Source organism: Rhinolophus sinicus, linkage group LG01, assembly GCF_036562045.2.
Source record: "Rhinolophus sinicus isolate RSC01 linkage group LG01, ASM3656204v1, whole genome shotgun sequence".
Lineage (NCBI taxonomy): Eukaryota > Metazoa > Chordata > Mammalia > Chiroptera > Rhinolophidae > Rhinolophus > Rhinolophus sinicus.
The window spans coordinates 56,302,430-56,322,154 of record NC_133751.1 but is presented as its reverse complement, the minus strand read 5'-3'; the positions used below and the strand labels follow the sequence as shown (position 1 = coordinate 56,322,154).

The 19,725-nt window shown below is 42.6% G+C and overlaps 1 long non-coding RNA gene across 3 annotated transcripts; it reads right to left on the bottom strand.

Annotated features, from left to right (window-relative positions):
- Positions 1–1,489: 1,489 nt before the first annotated feature.
- LOC141572657 (uncharacterized) lies at positions 1,490–19,725 on the bottom strand. 3 transcript variants are annotated; one of them, XR_012497997.1, is made up of 3 exons: positions 19,589–19,725; positions 6,789–6,866; positions 1,490–1,590 (listed from the first exon to the last, which is right to left on the bottom strand). It is a non-coding gene; the product is annotated as an uncharacterized LOC141572657 (long non-coding RNA). The 3 variants fall into 3 exon arrangements; XR_012497993.1 differs by lacking the exon at positions 1,490–1,590 and adding an exon at positions 3,519–3,754; XR_012497984.1 differs by lacking the exon at positions 1,490–1,590 and adding an exon at positions 4,253–4,621.

The window sequence follows — 19,725 nt, the reverse complement described above, 5'->3', positions numbered from 1 at the left end:
AGTTTCCCCTGTGCAAAGGGAGTGGTTGGCGCAGATGGCCTTTAATGTTCTTGCCAGGCCTGAAAATCTATTTCCCCTTAGGGACTAGCTCGAACCAGCCCATTGCTGCCTCCCCTGAGCCCCTGGAAAGGAATGAGGACTAAAAAACCTGGTGTTACTGCTGTGAGCGTTGGCCCTATCTGATCCTGCCCAAAATTGCATAAGGAACTCGGGGACTCCTTCAGCCAGCCAGCTGCTGGCATTCAGTAGCTGGCAACTGTCCAAACAAAGCAGGATCTGAATGGGTAGAGGGAGAGTCCCAAGGGCCAGTGCCAGGACCCGAGGTCAGATTTCAAGGCAGCAAAGTGTTCTGCCTGCCAGGACCTCTGCGAGACCCAGGTGTGAGCAAGGCCTAGAGCACCCAGACATGTGAGACCAAGTACATCCGTCCAGGACGCAGCACAGAGCAGACGCATACTCAGAAGTGTTCAGTTGGGGAAGGGAGTAGAATAAGGGACTTAATGAAGGGACTGTTTACAGAGCTGTGGCCAGAGTTCAGGAACCAACACTGAATGGTGAGGCACCCAGGAACTAGGGTCAGGCCTAAAGGGCAAGGGGAGAAAACGTGTCTGGAGTCTGTAAAAGCTAGAGTTAGTGGGAAAGTGGCCTGTGGGGACAGAGTCCCAGCGAGCAGTTTCCAGGCTCTCAGCCTCACGTGGAAAGGTTCTGGCTCAGGTAGTAGATGGTCATCAGCTGTGACTGATTGGCCATCAGCTGTAACCAGTTAGCCATTGGCCACTGATATAACTGCCGTGGCTGAGCTAGCAAGGGCAGATCGCAGCTAGCAAGTGAGTTGGTTTGTTGGCGGAGAAGCGGACAGGAGGATTGCGGATTGTGTGGCTCCTACTTCCTGTATCTCCAACCCAGCTGCCAGCGAGACTATAGTAGTGTGAACCCCCAATCCATGGCTCCATGGGTGTTCCTTTTTGGCTGCACCATATCTTGCGTTCTTGTGCGGGGAGTGGGACCAGAGACCCTGCATGACAGCGCCTCCCACAGAAGTCAGGGCCCCAGGGGAAAGTCACCTCTGCCAGACCACAGTAAAGCAGGAGCAAGGCAGCCCAGATGGGGTAGGATGGAGAGGGGAATAAATAGGTCATCCTAGAATTTCTCGCTAATGCCTCCCATTTGCCAAGAGGAAGTGAAAGGAACAGAGAGCCTCGTGTTGCAGAGGGCACAGAGCAGGGCAGGGATGGCTGGCGGAGGCACGTGGAAAATAACCAGGACACAAGTCTCAGGTCTCACTCAGTCACCTGCTCTTGCTCTCCATGTCTGTGAGAAGAGTTTGAATGGCTTGAACTAGGTGGTATAGTCCCAATGAAATTCCCAGCCACGTGGGTGGACAGCAATAACAATGAAGATGGTGACATTATCTTTTTTATGTAACCATGTTCTCCTACAATAATATCCAGTTACCTGGAGCATCTTTCACAGCATCTGAAGGAGCCAGGTCAAGTTCTCTGCATCTTTCACTTAAGATTTCTTTTCGATAAAGATTTGGACCCTGTTTCACCTTTTGCCTGAGTGGTAACACTAGCTGCTCCATCAGTCCTGTGAGAGTTGGAAGAGTAGGATAAATTTAGACCAGAGCTTATTGTGCGGAAGCCAATATTTTAAATACTTGGTTTTTAACATGACCTTGACCGCTATGGCTTGCATAGCCACATGTTCCCTATCCTCAGTTTGATCAGCTTCTCAGTCTCTCACCCCATGCTCATATGTATCTCCTGCCCCCTGAAGCTATGAATAGTTGGTGTGTACAAGGAGACTGGGTGCGGGGCTATAATCGGTTCCCACTCCATCAGATGCCATCACTGTCAAAACAAAGTCAGCTATGTGAAAACCCTCACCATTCCCCCTGCCTCCTTTTAGAATGCACTGTTCTAAATGCAAGTACAAAGCAGCAATTTATAAGCATGAGTTGGTGCAGAAAACAAGACACAAAACCAAGAAAATGAATATGACATGGCATAGCATGAATTTCAGAACTGTAAACAGGGAGACAGGGATGGAATCCGAAATAAGATGACATTTTAAGATTAATATACACAAGATATGAGGGCCAAGAAACCAGACCGTAGGTATTTCTTTTATTTCTCTGCATAGCCAAGTTCACTATAGAATTTCTGTCCATAGATTATTTTCCTTTGGCATTTTTAAAAGTCTTTAAATAAACATGCTCGTGCATTTGGCTGTGCTTTTTGGTACTATTGAAAAAGGAAAAAGATATAGGAAGTTTTTTTTTTCTTTTTCTATTCTGTAGTATAGTGTACTGGTTTTAAACTGTGGGTCACCACCCATTAATAGGTCATGAAATTAATTTAATGGAATATGGTCAATGTTTCCCCCAAAATGAAATAGAGTTAGAATTGAATATAAGCATCAGGGTGTATTACACATAATGAGGTTAAGTATTGGATAACACATGCAGACCAACATGTGTGCTGGGTGTTGAGTAGAATACACTTGGCTGTGGGCCTCAGGTAGTAGAGTTGGCTGGGTGTCAGGGCACTTGTTCTAGCACAGCCATTAATCTTCTAAGTGGCCTCCTCTAGACAGTTGTCCTCTCTGGCCGTCATATCTTTATGAGTAAAATGATACATTTGCACTAAATGAACTGTAAGAGCCTTTTAATTCTCCCAAGTAACGTGAATTTATTGCGCACCTACTAGGTGCCCAGCACTGGGGATTTAGGAGCAAGCAAAGACCTTGCCTTCACTGAGTTTGTGTTCTGGTGTGTGTGGGGGGTGGGGTGGGGGGGAAGGTGAGGACAATAAATAAAGAAATGAATAGATAAAATGCTGAGTGGTCATAAGTGCAATGAAGAAAAACAAAGCAGGATAAGGAGACAAGAACACCAAAGGGTGGGAATGTCATTTTAGATGGAGTGGCCAGGGGAGGCGTCTCTAATAAGGAGATATTTTGCTAGAGACATTTAAGAAAGAAAGTGAAGGGATGAAACCACACAGATATCTGAGGGAAGAGTAAACTCTGCTGAGGCTACAAAGTGTTTGTTCAAGGAAGCGGCCAGAGTGGCTGGAGCAGAGTGAGCCAGAGGCAGGGGCAGGAGAACAGGTCAGGGAGAGGGGGGGAGGGACCACTGGCAAAGAAGCCCGGGAGGGTTTTGACCTGATCTGACTCACATTGTAAGGATCCCTATGGACTGTAGGAGGTTAGTTAGGAGGCTTCTAGAATATTCCACAAGTGAGATAATAATGTCTCGCTCTAGGATCGTAAAGAGAGAGCAGTGAGAGGGATTCTGAATCTATTTTGAAGGTAGAGGAAGCAGGATTTGCTGATGGTTTATCTATGAAATGAAGGGGAAAGAGGAACGTAAGACGAATTCCAGCTCAGGCAGTAGGAAAGAAGAGAGTTTTGACTTACGGAAATAATGAAGGACATGAAAAAAGAAAAGTCTTTGGGGAAGGGAGGATGAGTGAAATGTGAGGCAGGAGATGCTGATTGAACACCCGCGTGGCCACAGATGTCATGGAACTTGAAAACCTGAATCTGGACAGGCACCGGGAGTCATGAGCGCGTGACGATACGGAGGCCGGAGGACTGGATCAGGTGACTCAGGGAGAGGGCAGACAGGGAGGTTAGAAGAGGCCCCGGGAAGGATGCCTAGGCTCCTCCAACAGAGGCCTGGAAGATGAGAAAGAACCAGCAATCCTGCTTTGACATTTGACTCGGAGACGTTTTTCAGAAGAGGTTGCTGAATGAGAAGAGAAAAATCTGACAAATGTGTTTTGAAAATAATTCGCAGGACTTTCCTACCAATCATTGCTAAAGTAGTCATTCTTGATTACAGTAGTCCCCCCTTTCCTGTGGTTTCACTTTCCATGATTTTAGCTGTCCACTTTCAACCATGCTCCAGAAATAGCAAATTAAAAACTCCGTAAATAAACAATTCATAAGATTTAAATTGCATGCCGTTTTGAGTAGCATGAAGTCATGCGATCGATCACCTTATATCATCGCAAGAAGGGTGAGTACAGTGCAATAAGATATTCCGAGAGAAAAACCACATAACTTTAATTGCAGTAGATTATTATCATTGTTCTTTTGTTTTTATTTTTAATCGCTTACTGTGCCTAATTTATAAATTAAACTTTATCGTAAGTATGTATGTCTAGGAAAAAACATAGTATATGTAAGGCCCAGTACTATCCATGGCAGCAGGCACCCACTAGGGGTCTTGGAAGGTGTCCCTTGCAAACAAGTGGGGGACTGCTGTACCACAATGATAGTCTCTTGTACCCAGCTAGGCAGAGGATTGTTGGTGAGTTAAATGGAAATGTATATTGATTGAATTAGGGTTTCTTCCAGTTTCTTGGTGTTGTGAAAACAAAAAGGGAAAGAGGGGGTAAATTAGAGCTTATTTACTTTCAGCCACAAATTCAGACTGGAGGAAATTGGTCCCCAGGGCTTCCCCAGGCCCTGTGCTCTGCAGGGAGCCTGCAGACTGCATTTCTCCAAGTGAATTTCTGCAGTCTGTGTCATCCTCATTCAAAGTATAATTGCAGTGCCAAGTCCTGAGCTCTGGGGGGACGGGGTGCACCCAGGGGTTTCTCCTTTCTTTCTGTGAAGGAAACAGAGACCAGCCCTCAGGACACGCCTTTCCAGTGTTTTCTCAGGCTTCAGACTAACTCTCCAACCAGGGGCAGAACATTTTTCAAGTTGAAGAGGACTGCAGGAAAGCCTTGACTTATTAGAACTTGACTTGTTGGAAAAGGATTGCAGACTGCAATGTTCAGCAAAATGTGTGGTGTTGCAGGGTGTGTCTTTCTGTTCGTGCTGCATTTCAACTGTAATTTATATCAACCATTTGGATGCAGCAACGGTTGGAAGGTCATGGTGGCCACAGTGAGATTAGAGGGGAGAACAGCAGACGGCTATATTAGGAGCAGCCACAAAAGGAACTAGCAATTTTTACACCCCAGGAAAACTTCCTAAACTGCTCCCACCACCGTGATCCTCTCTCTGCCCATTGAGTGCCCTTCCTTCACCTGGCAACTAATTCTCTGATTCTATTGGCACTATTGATTCTCTGGGCACCCAAACTAGGATTCCATGCATTTCAGGAACTGTTCTTGGACCTTTCCCCTCCCTCTCTTCGCTGCCCCCACACCTGCCCTTCGAGCACCAAACTCCTGAAGTCATTACCACTGGCCCTACAAGACAGGATGACTAGATTTGGAGGCTTCCCACCCAATAGACTCGGTATGGTGAAATACTGTCTGAATCAAGAGTGATGACCAGTTGGAAGTTCGTCAGCCTTCTGAGATCATGCACTTACCAGGCTGAGGGAACGGGCAGGCTGCCCTTTTGTCTCCCCAGCTCTCCTCTCCTAACCACCAGGGTGGAGAGAGGGGCGGGGAAGAGACCAGCACTGGGGCCAATCAACAGCCTAATATAATAGATAATCTGTTTTTGTTCCTGACTATCCTGCTCAGGCTATGTATTATTTTTAAAAGTCCTTCCCTAGTTTCCTGTTGCCTGTAGTGCAGGCTCTAACCTTGGCGGCCTCTCTTTGAAAGCCTCACACCATGTAGACTTTCCACAATAGTAAATCATATCCTCTTCAACATCCCGTGTGTGTGCACACACACACACACTCGTTCTGACATCCTATTCACTGTGGCTAGAAGGTCTCTACCCGCAAAGTCTCCCCACATCTCTGAGCCTTTGTCCAGGTCTTTCCCTTTTCCCTTGGGTCTCAACTCCATTTTCCCAAACCATAAGTTACGCTGTTCTTTGAGCTGTCAGCGCACTTTGTAATATCACTTGCCACTGTCCGCATGGCACTCGAGCTAGCTGTGTGGGCTTCTGTCTCTGTCCTCCCCATCAATGCCCCTGCATACAGGAAGCTGAGCTCTTTGAGGGCAAATTAACTCTGGTGACAGTCACCTGGCAGGGGTTTGAGCACCTTCACAGAATCAAATTAGAGAAGACTGCTAATTCGAAATGGTACCAGGTGAGCAGCTCCCATTGTAATTTCTCCTAATTTCCCATATGAGGACTCCAAAAAATGATGAAATTTTATATCTTCAAAAACAAACAAAGAAAAAAAACTGGCACATAGCCTGGGCATTGGTCATATCAAATGCCCTCCCACTGTGACTCCAGAGGGTGGTGGCCAGATACTCGATCAAGGCAGCTACTTGAGCACAGGCTTAGAGAGGTGTCCCCCCACCCCTCTTTGACTCAACAATTCTCTTGCTAGGAAGTCATCCTAAAGAGTAATCAAGTATGCTGGTAAAGATTTAACCACAGAGAAAAAATAGGAGCAAACTACATGCCCACCAGAAAGGATAGGCTGAAAAATCGGGGTAAATCTATGAGAGGAGGGTGGACTGTATGTCCATCCAATAAAAATTACATTCTAAAGGCCACATTTATGGACATGGAAAAATGTTCACAGTATATTATTAAATGAAACTAGTTTAGGTTACAAAACAGAGTATGTTATCATCCAATTTTTATAATAAAAAACCTGCCATAGATATATACAGAGGATAAAGCCTGAAAGGGTACATGTCAAAATATTAACAGTGGTAATCTCTGGGTAATGGAAGTATGGCTAATATTAGCGTACTTCTTTTAGCCTATTTGTTTATTTCTACAATGAACAGGTGTTTTTTCTTTAATACGCAGAGGGGCATGAAATAGAGAAGCAACAGAGAGCCACGGATAAGAGCATAAGTTCACGAGCAGAAGACCTGAGCTGGATTTCGTCTGCCACTTACTTGCTGTGTGATCCTGGAGAAAGTTCCTTAACTGTGTTCTTCTGGAAAATGTGCATCACTATAGTGTCCAAGCCAATTCTATGGAAAAAAAGATAGCCTTGTAAACACATGGTGCTGGAATAACTGGACATCCACATGCAAAAATGTGAATCTATACACAGACCTAACCCCTGTCACAAAAATTAACTCGAGATGGATGAGAGATTTAAATGGAAAACACAAAACGATAAAATTATTAGAGGATAACGTAGGAGAAAATCTAGATGACTTTGGGCATGACCATGACTTCTTAGATACAACACCAAAGGCACAATCCGTGAAAGATATAAAAGCTGGATTTCATTAAAATTAAACACTTCTGCTCTGTGAAAGATAACACAATGAGATGACAAGCCACAGACTGAGAGAAAATAATTCCAAAGGACACATCCGATAAAGGACTACTACCCAAAAATAGAAAGGACTTCTAAAACTCAACAATAAGAAGTCAAACAACATGATTAAGAAACAAACCCCTCACTGAATAAGATCTAGAGATGGCACATAGGCACATGAAAAGATGCTCAGCACAATACGTTATTAAGGAATTGGAAATTACAAACACCGTGTGATACCACCACACACCTATTAGAGTGGCCAAAATCCAAAAGACTAACGACACCAGATGCTGGCAAGAATGTGGAGCAATAGGAATTCTTATTCGCTGCTGGTGGGACTACAAATTGGAAAAACCACCTTGGAAGACAGTTTGACAGTTTCTTAGAAAACTAAACCCACTCTAACCATATGTTTTAGTTAGCTCAGGCGGCCATAACAAATTACCATTGACTGGGTGGCAATAGAAATTTATTTTCTCACAGTTCTGGAGACTAGAAGGTCCAAGATCAAGATTCTCGATGATTTGGTTTCTTCTTGGGCTCTCTTCCTGGCTCGGAGAGGAAAATCTAGATGACTCTGTCCTCACATGGCCTCTCTCCACACACACACACACTCACACACACACACACACACACACACACACACACACACACACACAGAGAGGTGCGCTACTATAAGGTCTCTCTCTCTCTCTCTCTCTCTTTTTTGGTTTGAGAACTTTTTTTTTTTAATTTATTGGGGTGACAATTGTTAGTGAAATTACATAGATTTCAGGTGTACAATTCTGTATTACATCATCTAAGGTCTCTTTTTATAAAGACATTCATCCTATTCCATCAGAGCCCCCCACTTATAACCTCATTTAATTACTTCCTTAGAGGTACATCTCCAAATATGGTCATGCTAGGGTATTAGGGCTTTCACATATGAATTTGGAGGGACACAAACATTCAGTCTATAACCCCATACCATCCAATAATTGTGCTTCTTGGTATTTACCCAAATGAATCCAAAACTTATGCCCACCCAAAAACCCACACACAGATGTTTATAACAGATTCTTCATAACTGCCCAAACTTGGAAACAAACAAGATGTCCTTTAGTAGGTGAATGGATAAAGAAACTGTGGTCCATCCAGACATGGAATATTATTTAGCATTGAAAAGAAATGAGCTATCAAACCATGAAAAGATCTGGGGAAAATCTTAAATACATATTACTAACTGAAAGAAGCCAATTTGAAAAGGCAACATATGGTATAATTGGTACCATATGGTAAATACATGACTTTCTGGAAAGGCAAAACTATGGAGATAGTAAAAAGATGAGTGGTGGCCAGGGGTTAAGGGGCAGGAGGCATGAATAGGCAAAGCACAGAAGATTGTTACAGTGAAACTACTCTGTATGTTACTATAATGGTGGATACATGTCATTATACAAGTACATTTGTCCAAACCCATAGAATGTACAACACCAAGAGTGAACCCTAACGTAAACTATGGGCTTGGATATGCCAATGTTAAGTTCATCAGTTGTGGCAAGTGGACAACTCTAGCACTGGGTGTCTATAGCGAGGGAGGTTGTGAGTGTGTGGAGGCAGGGGGTACATGGGTACTTTCTGCTCAGTTTTGCTGTGAACCTGAAACTCTAAAAAAATTAAGTTTTCCTTTTAGAAATGTCTCTACCTCACTGGGTTACTGTGAGAGTTAAACGACTTTATTCTTGTAGAGCTGTTAGAATAGATTCTGGCTGAGTAAACACTCAATACATTTCAGCTAAAATTAAGTAAAGTCAGCACATACACATACAGGAGAAGAGATTCTTTTAAAACCATGTAAACAAAAAAGGTTCCTTATCTGTCTAGAAAAGTCTAAGGGCTCTGTACCTAAAACTCACGGAACCTGGCATGTTTTTGATGCTCAATAGAAGCTACGGACAGGAGAGCAAGGGATGGATCCCTGATTTACTAGTAAACCCGAGAATAAAGGAGACCGCTTAGGGAGAAAGTGCAGCGTGAGAGGAGAATGGGCCCAGGACGAGGTCTTACAACCCTCTAAACTTAAGAGTCTGACAGGGAGAACTGAGCAAAGAAGGCTGAGAACCGGCCAGATGGGAATCAGGAGTGTTTGGTGTCTGAAGACCAAGAAAATAAGAGCGGTTCAGAAAGGAGGAAGGAGCCAACTAACTGCGGCGGCTTTCTGCTGAGAGAGGTCAAAGAAAAGGTGTGAGAGTGTCCCTCGGGTGACAGAGATCCCAGGTGACCCTGCCAAATGCAGCTGTGGTAGAGTGGGAGGGGTGGGGACGGAACGCTGGGGGGAGGGAGAACCAAACTGGAGGCAGCTGAAGAATGACTGAAAAGAGAGGCAACGTATGAGAGGGAGTGTAGCCAACTTTCAGGAACTTTGGGAAGGAAGCAAAAAGATACCTTAGCAACCCGAGGGAGGTTTGTTGTTTTGTTTTGCTTTTTATGATGGGAATGGCTGGAACATGTTTAATTTAAATACTGATGAGAAAAGAAACATCCTCCACGTCCATAAGGGACATGAAAGAACATAGCTAGGGGGTGGAGGCAATTCCCATCAGAGATTTCTATTTTCTTAAGACAGTAGGGAGCAAGGTCAATTGCTAAGAGAGAAGAGAATCAAAGAGATGTGCGGATCCAAGCAGAGTAGAGAAGGTTTGAATTGGTCTCTGTGGAGAGCAAGACGGCCATAGACTGAAAAATACTGAGGGATTGTGGGGTCCTTATACATGCTGCATTTCTTCTGCAAGTTCTTCCTACCTCTCATCCCACAGTGAAGGGTACTGAGACACAGAGAGGGGAGGCAATTTGCCCAAAGTCACACAGCAGGTTAGTGGCAAAGCTTTGGCTGAGGTCAGGTGTTTGGACTTCCAGTTAAGGGCACTTCCATGCACAGCCAGCATCATCCTCTTATGCGTTGGCTCTTCACTGTGTGCAGTTACCTCAGACTCTTTTCAAAATATGGGCTCCTGGGTCTTACTAGATGTTCTGTTGCTCTCTCATGCCAAGCCTGGCACACAGAAGGGACTGAAGCAATATTTTCTCAATGAATGAACGATTAGAAATCAGGCTGTCCTTTTTCTGTCTCAGTCTTTTTTAAAAGGAAGTCTTCCCTTTATATAATTCCTTTCTCACCCCCTCACCTCAATTTCAGAATAAGCAAAGGGTACCGCATTTCAATTCTGACAATAGTTGCTTTCCTACACTGGGGCATGGATAACATATTTATTTATATACACCCCACCTTGTTCTGGAGTGTATCCGTTGCTAAAAAAAAAAAAAAAAGTAATAAGTCCTGTGTTCATTATGTGCAGAACTGGATTTGGCTATTAGAGATTCCACTATTTAAGTCATGGCATTTCCTCAGGGGCTTGGGAACTCATTTATGTAAATGAATGCAAAATAGATGGCAAATTAGAATTCCCACCCCTAAAACTTGTCACATTATAAAGATAGAATCAGGAAGGAGTAATCACTATTTCTTCGCTCGATGGCTAGCTGCGCTAATATGATTTTTTGCAGTTACATAGCTGTAACCCTGTACAAATGCCAGGAGAAGACTCATAACTGCTGTGGTGGGTGGCAGGCCCTTGACCCTGGGACAGTCAGGTGATGGGATCCGAGACGCAGAGAGTGTAACGGCCAGAACAAGAACCGTGTGACAGTTAGGAGATCTCTGTTTTAGGCTTCGTTCTGTCACTATCTTTCTAAATTATATCTCTTCTGGCTCTCAGTTTCTCGATGCTCTAGGTAAAAGGAAGCATTCTTGCTGCTCTGACACAGCAAGGTCTTTTGGCATCTAAACTATTTCTGGCCGTGGACCAGGCCTTACACAGCTGTGCTGTCCCCCGAGTCACCGCAACCAGCGGCTCATCCCCAGGGCAGTGAGCACATATCAGTGAACATAAGGAGCATGGTCTTCCTGGTCAAAGTGCTTCCCTGTGCCTTGCAAGGGATCTGAGTCTGATCCTTGCTGTGTGTTCTGCTGTCTGAAACTCTGACTGAAGTAATGTAGGGTAGACTGACTAGTGTATTTACCTCAGTGGCATTAGCTATTATTCCCCATTGCTATTTAGCAGCAGAGCAGGACGAGCTCTGAAAGACATTTCTAAGAAACTGCATGTTTGAACGTATCAGTAGACTTGGCTAAACCACAAAGTAACCTGACTGGGGGAAAAAAGTCTGCCTGCAGCCAGCACTTCTCAGTTTCTGCTTGCATTTCCTGAGTCCCTGAGGCCGTGTTATGAGTAGGAGACTGGCCCAGGCCAGGGTGAATGAAACCATGAGGAGCTTGCAGGAAGCGGGGTGGTTTCTATTCCCAACTGAGGGGCCCCCAGCCTCTGGACTAACCCTCAGGGTCAGGCCACCAGGACCTGGGAAAGGAACTATTTCTCCAGAGCAGGAATGGGTGTTCTGTCTGGAACACACGAACATCCAGGTTGCCAGAAAAGTCTGTTAACCTTATTGTTGTAGGTAGGACTTTGCTAGGCATTGGGAATTTAGAGGTAGATAAAACATGATTCCTGTCCTCAAGGAGTTCGCAAGTGGCTGGTTGTTAAGAAAAGCTCCTTCCAAACCTGGGAGGCTGCAGGGGAGCACCCAAAATCAAGTTCCTGGGCAGGTACAACTGAGGACCAGGCCCTTAACACACTTGGGCCCCAGCAAGATGCAGTTGTGCCAGGAGGGCCTGGAACGCCAGCTGGATTTTTGCTCCCTCCCTGCACTGTGGACTTTGCTGCAGTAACCACTTTGCTCTTTAATCAGACACAGACTTCTCAGAATGTTAGATAATCACTGTTTCCTTTTGTACTTGCTATTGACAGCGACTCTGTATACATTCACTAGCGTTCTCAGCTCCCACAGAAGAAAGGAAACAATATATTTCAGTCGTGTGCCCGCCTTTTAAATTAAGGAAGTGTATCACATATACAGAGAGTATATGCACAGTTAAAAGATAAATAGTAAAACAAACACCTGTTACCACCAGGGCCTGAAGCCCAGCTATGTGGCCCTTTCCAATCTCTGCTTCCCCTGCCTGTGCTCCCTCCCCTCAGGTAACCACTGGACTGACCTTTATGTGAATCATTCCAGTTTTCTTTACAGTTTACTCTCCATATCACACATCCCTGAACAATCAATCGCTTGGATTTGGCTAAAACAGATCTGGCTGTGTAAGGAAAGAACACTATTGCCAATATGAGATGGGATTTCACAGGAAAACAAGCTGAAGAGAGTCAGTGGGCTAGTGTGCTTTCCTGAGTTTTCAAAAGCGTCTTCTGAGGAAGTCAGCGGGCAAAGTTGTAAGTAGAGGCAGATTTAGGATTTGTGGGGCCTGAAGACTATATAATTTGGAAGACTCTTTAAGAAGATTATAAGTTCAAAAGTTCAACTACTGAGTTAGGTACAGGGCCTTGGCAGGGGCATGTATGAACAAGGGGCAAGTTTCGTTAACTTCAGGCAAGTAAGTCTCTAGCCACGAGGGCTCTGCCGGCCTGCGCCTCTGGCAGATCTGCAGTCTGGTCAGGATGGGTCAGGCACTGAACACCCTATAGAAATAAAGTCAAAGGGAAAGGGCTGCTTTGCATTTTCTGTTTCTAAGCTCACCACAGCCTATGACCAGCTCTCAAGAGTAGGTCAAAACAGAACACTTCAGAAATCGTGGGATTTTTCTTCCTTCCTTCTTTCCTTCTTTCCTTCCGTCCTTCCTTCCTTCTTTCTTTTCTTTTGTCTAATTATCCTCTCCTTTTCCTCCTCTTCCTTCTCCATCTCCTTTCTCATTCTCACTCTTATTCTTGTTGTGTGTGTGTGAAATGAGTACTCTCCATTGAGTCTCGCAGTAGGGCATAGAGAGATGAGCAGGAATTTCCTAAATATATGGTCAAGCCGTGACAAACACAGATGAACTTGTCTTCAAGTTTAACCGCGAGTATGCTGTCAGTGAGGATTCTGGTGATGACAGTTCTCGTTATACCTGTTTCTTTAGTCGCCGTTCTCCAACTCAGCCTGGTTAACCTCTAGACCTGGTGTATAGCTATTATTCTGGGATTTCCCTTCACCACCTCCCGGGAAATCTTTTTGTCTGTCTCTTATTTTAGATCCTCCTCCTTGACTGACTCTATCTTTGAGTGGAGTACATTCTCTAGTACCTTTATGAGAAAGGATGCATGACAGGTAAAAATTTTTGAAACTTTGAAAAACTTTTTTTTCCCACTCTCATACTCAATTGGTAGTATGGCTGAGTGTAGAATTCTAGATTGCGAATGATGTCCTTCAGAATTTTACAGGGTTCATTGTATTTCGGCTTCTAGTTTTATTGATGAGAAGTCAGAAGGCATTCTGATTCCTCAACTTTGTATATGACTCACTTTTTTTCCTCTCTGGAAGTGGTAAAATCTCTTGATCCCTAAAATGGTACCAGCCACTTATGGTTTCTTTAATCTGGCAGTTCGTTCTGTTCTTGAATTTTACCATTGATCATTTTCTTCCTTCTTTTTCTCTTTCTCTCTTTCTGGAAACACTGCTACTCATACTATATACTGAAATTAACTTGAAATGGATCATAGTCCTAAATTTAAGAGATAGAAATATAAGATTTCAAGAATAAAAAGATAGATAGAGAGAGAGAGAGAGAGAGAGAGAGAGAGAGAAAATCTTTGTGACCTTGGGTTGGGCATATATTAATATATGTAATAGACCACAAAAACTAGGAAAAAAATAATGAACTGAATGTCATCAAAATTAAAAACTTCTGCTTTTCAAAAGACACAATTAAGAAAATGAAAAGACAAGCCACAGACTGGTATAAAATATTGACAAAACATATCTGTCAAAGGGCTTGTATCTAGAATATATAAATAATCTTTATGGCAGCCTACTAAAAACAACCATTTTTTAAAAAATGGACTAAAGATTTGAGTAGACAACTCACCAAAGAAGACATATAGATGGTGTTTCATGAAAGGGCTGTGTATGCAAAGTGGCTCACAAATGTGAAAGGAACTGAAAGGCCAAAGAACAAGACAGTTAAATCCAGCTTATTGGTTTAAAGTGTTTAGTAAGGAACTTACAGAAGGTAGCCTTGGGTGGCAGCAAGACAAACGGGTCCTCATGACTTCCACACCCCAGACTCTGTGTTTTATAGCTCGAAGCAGTGACAATGTATGGACGATCGAAGGGGTCAGGTTCTGGGAAGCTCTGGTATCAGGGTGAGGTAAGAGAAATATGGAGGGTGCCTCACCCTGGAGAGAGAATTAATGAGAGTCTCGTGATCATCCCAGAGCTCTGTGTACATATTCCAGATCTCACCTGGGGGAAGGAGAGAGGGTCAAGATTCTGGGTTCACCAGATATAAAGATGGCGGATTAGCTTTAAAATGGAGGCCACTTATGTTCTGTATGGATGGCAAATGAGCACATAAAAAGATGCTCGACATCATTAGTCATTAGGCAAATTAAAAGCACAGGGAGATACCACTATGCATCCATGAGAGGGGCTGAGTTGTAAAAGACTAGCCATGACAAATGCTGGCAAGGATGTGGAGTAACTGGAACTTTCATACATTGCTCATAGGAATGCAAAATTGTCCAGTCACTCTGGAAAACAGTTCAAGAGTTTTTAAAATAATATAAAATGTACATTTATTTACACTATGACCAAGCAACCTCACTCCTAACTTTTTATCCAACATAAATGAAAACGTATGTCCACGTAAAAGAAAATCTCTATACAATCTATAAAAGTGAAAATGGATAAATTGGACTTCCTGAAAATTAAAAACATTTGGTCTGCAAAAGGCCCTGTTAAGAGAATGAAAAAAAATCTACTGAGTGGGAGAAAATATTTGCAAACCACATATCTGACAACTGGTTTCTAAAATATTGAGAACTCTCAAAACTCAACTGTTAAAAAATCCCATTTTAAAATGGGCAAAATATATGAACAGACATCCCGAAGAGAATATACAGATGGTCAATAAGCCCATGAAAAGATGTTCCCCATCAGTGGCCATTAAGAAAATACAAATTAAACCACAATGTGGTACAACTACCCACCTAACACAGTAGCTAAAATAAAAAATAATGACAACACCAAATGCTTGGAGGGATGCAGAGAAACTGGATCTCATAAATTGTTGGTAAGAATGTTAAATGTATAACCAGCCAGGAAAACAGTTTGGCAGTTTCTTATAAAACTAAATATGTAACTACCATATATCCCAGCAATTATTGTCCTGGACATTTATCTCAGAGAAAAGAAAATTCATGTTCACACCAAAAACCTTATACACAAATATGTATAGCAACTTTATTCATAATAGCCCCAAACTGAAAACAAACCAGATGCCTTCCACAGGTGAAAGGCTAAACAGACTGTGGTACATTCATACCATGAAACACTACTCATCAAGAAAAAGGAAGTATGGATCTTCGCAAAAACTTCGATGAATCTCCAGGGAATTAGGCTGAGTGAAAAAGTCAATACCCCCCACATTATATGGTGAATGATTCTGTTACTTTACATTCTCGGAAGGACAAAATTGTGGAAATGGAGAAGAGATGAGTGGTTGCCATGGGCCAGGGCGGGGAGCGGAATGTGTGTATAAAAGAGCAACACGGGAGGGCTCTGTGATGAGGGGGCTGTTCTGTGTCTTCACTGTGTCAGTGGCAACACCCTGGTGGTGATACCGGACTGCACTTTTACAAAACGTTACCATTGGGGGCAATTAGAGGAAGGAATCTCTTTGCATTATTTCTTATAACTGCATGTGAATATACAATGATCTTAAAATAAAAAGTTTAAGTAAAACTCTACATGACTGTTTATAGTGGATTTATTAATCATCTTCAAAAGCTGGAAACAACCCAAATATTCACTGACTGTTAAATAAATAAATAAATTGTGGTACATCCTGACAATGGAATACTATTTAGCAATAAAAAGAGTGAACTATTGATAGGCAACAACATAAATAAATCTCGAAAGCATTGCTAAGCGGAAGGAGCCAGACATAAGACTACATACTACATGATTCCATCTATATGAGATTCTAGAAGAGTAAAAAAACATAGTGATAAAAAACAGATTCGTGATTGCCAGTGGCCAGAGATTGAAGGTATGGAATAACTGCAAAAGATTTCAAGGTGACTTTCTGGGGTGATGGAAATGTTCTATCAATATCATGGTTATCATGATGGTTATATAATGGTATATATACAGTTGGTAAAACTCATCTAATTGAGTACTTAATCTTGGTGAATTTTATTGTATTTAAATTATACCTCAATAAAATCCACCAAAAATGAGGCTAATACACTTAGACTAATTTACATTTTGCTTTTTCCACTTAACTATGTATTGGTAGACTTCTAGATTCAAGATACACACACACACACACACACACACACACACACACACACACACGGTGCCAAAAAATGTATACACATTTTAAGAAAGGAAAAACTGTATTAAAATTACATTGATGGTAACCACTTTGAGCACCTCCTATAATTGCAAAAGTCAAACATGACTTGTATTCATCCTTTGTCATTGGTATATATTGAGTATTACAATTTTAACACAGTTTTTTCCTTTCTTAAAATGTGTATACATTTTTTTGGCAGCCTGTGCGCGCGTGCTTGCATGTGCGCGTGCGTGTGTCCTTATGTCCTTTTTAATAGTTGCATAGTATTTCATTGTATGGATGAACCATAATCCCACAACTAATTTAGTTAGTCCCCTTTTGAGCATTTAACCTTCTTACAATGTTTTTATGTTATAAATAATGTTGTAATGGTCAACTTCATATATTTTTGCATGCTTGAGTAAGTGTTTTTATTGAATGGATTCTTAAAAGTGATATTGCTTGGTCAAAGAGTATATACACTTAAGATTTTAGTAGTAAGCACCAAATTGCCTACAAAATAAGGTTGTGTCAACTTGCGCTCTCTCCAGTGGTGGATGAGAGTCTGGTGGTTATTGCTAAAGCATTCTTTTAAGGCTTATTTACTTGTTCCTTTTCCAAAGCCTTTTCATCCAGTTGATGTTTTCCTTTCCGTAACTCCCGTGGAATTTCTGTAACTCCAAGCTTTGATTGCTGATGCTTTGCTGGGGCTTGTAGAATGACCTAGTTATCTGATGTCCTTTTAATCAACAAGGAGCACATGAAAGTGGAGAGACAGACATGAAGAGCAAAGCAATACTATATAGCATGATACTTGTAGATAAGTACTCGAATCATACATGCTGATGATGATGAGAGAAATGGTGTTAGTGCTGATAATAATAATAATAGCTAAAAATTATTGAGCATTAACTACATACTAGAAGTTGTCTAAGAAGTGTGTGTGAGTGTGTGTGTGTGTGTGTGTGTGTGTGTATTCATTTAGTCCTCGCATAACCCTCTACGGTGAACCTATTACTACTGTTCCCTTTTATAAATTCCTTGACTAGACATTGAAGGATGAATAGGAGTTAACCAGGTGAAAAAAGGTCATGGATTAAATGGAATCCCAGGCAGAATGAAAAGTGTGTACAAAGGCACCGAGGCATAAGAAAAGTCCATTCAGGGGTGAATGGACTGTAAATAATTTCAGATGGCTGGCAACCAGAAGGGACTAGGCAACAGGGATAAAAGAAGGTAAAGGGAGCTCATGAATGGGTGGTTGTGGATGTTTCTCACTTCGTCTTATTAAACACACACACACACACACACACACACACACACACGCACACTGCATTTGGCTGCCCCCATCTTACTAACCTGCGGTTTCTAATGGACTCTAGTGGAAGACTTCTCATTAGGAAGTGAAGCCTAGATTCAGACAAAAGGTTGAGTAAGAGTCAACCAGACAAAGAAGAGGAACTGAGTGTTCAGGCAGAGGAAGCAGCACGAGATGTCATGGCTGCAGGGCTGAAGGAATTGACTGGTACTGGGGATGGCTGGGGATAAGGTGTTAAGGCAGAGGAGCCCTAAATGAGGCCACAGAGGGTAGCAGAGGCCAACTCATGTATGGTCTGTAGGCCACCTTAAGGAGTTCAAACCTAACGGCGATGACAAAATCAATCAATGACAAAGAAGTGATCGAATATTTACTACAGGCAGACCCTGTGCTAGGGGCCAAGGGAGAAACAATGAGATGCAAGCACGATTTCAACCTTCAGGAAGCTCACAGACTAACTGAGAAATTAAAACACGAGCAAATACAAGGGAGTTGATCAGTGGTAAAGAGCCACATATAACAAGGAATAAATGTAAAATATTGGTGTTTCTAGGAGGGAAAGACAATTGGTTGGGAGATGAGAATAGTCAGAGGGGGTAAAGGAATGGAGCTTTGAAGGAGGGGCATGATTTGAGAAAAAGATAGGGAGACGGCTTTCTTGATAGGACATTCCAAACATGAACAAATGGGATGTATCAGACATATTTGAAAGAGACTCAGTGTGGATACGTGCAGGGAATATGGGAGAACTTTAGAAAGGGTGCATAAGGTCAGATTGTGAAGAGTCCTACGTGCAAGGCTAAGGAATTTGAATTTAAACTTCAGGGGGCAAAGAAAGGCCACTCTGCCTTTTTCAGGATGGAGCAACTTGATTAAGGTAATCTTGTTTGATGATTAATCTGGAACAAAAGAGATAACCAAGTCAGGGAGACAGTTTAGAAGGTTAGGGCTTATGTCAAAGTTCTGAACACAGTTGGCTGAAATAAAGAAAAAGCAAGATATCAGAGGGAAGGATGAATGTGTCCCGTTATTTATGCCTTTTTGCAGGAAAGTTGTTTTTTCCTTTCCGTAACATAATTCCCTTTATCTTCTTGTAGTCTGCCTTAAGTCTTGAAGATAGATTTACTTCAAGTTCTGGAAACTGAATCAATGGCATAGTGTCATGTCTTTTGGCGACATGGACTCAAGTTTCTTCATTGGAGTTCATCACTGTATTTCACGCCCATTGTCCCCTCACTGGATTTCCTTTTCCGACAAGATGTTCATTACCAAAGCATTCTTGGTACAATAATAAAATACATTAAAATTATTTAAAAGCGTGTTTCCTTCTCTTGGGGCATTTTTACTCACCACACTTTTGACATCAAATGTGAGGGTTTTCCCACACCAGCAACCATTTCTCCAACTCTACGGACACCAATTGGGTGTCTTACCACTCAAACCTATTCCAGCACTAACTACCTAGAGTCAGCATCAAACTCCACAGGTTTCAGGGCGCAGTCCCACAAGGCTGCTCCACTTCAGATGACGACTGGAAGTATTAGGTCCCCAGGGTACCCACACTTCTGTCCAACTTGCCTACAAAGTCAGGGTTCCCACACTCCCCCCTCCCAATCCCCCCCCTTTCAAGTTTGATAATTTGCTGGAACTACTTACAGAATTCAGATAACACTTTACTTACTATCACTGGTTCATTATAAAGAGTGTGAATGAACAGCCAGATGAAGAGGTACTTTGGGTGAGGTCCAGAAGGGTCCTGAGCACAGGAACTTCTGTCCCTGTGGAGCTGCAGTGTGCCACCCTCCCATAGCATGAATG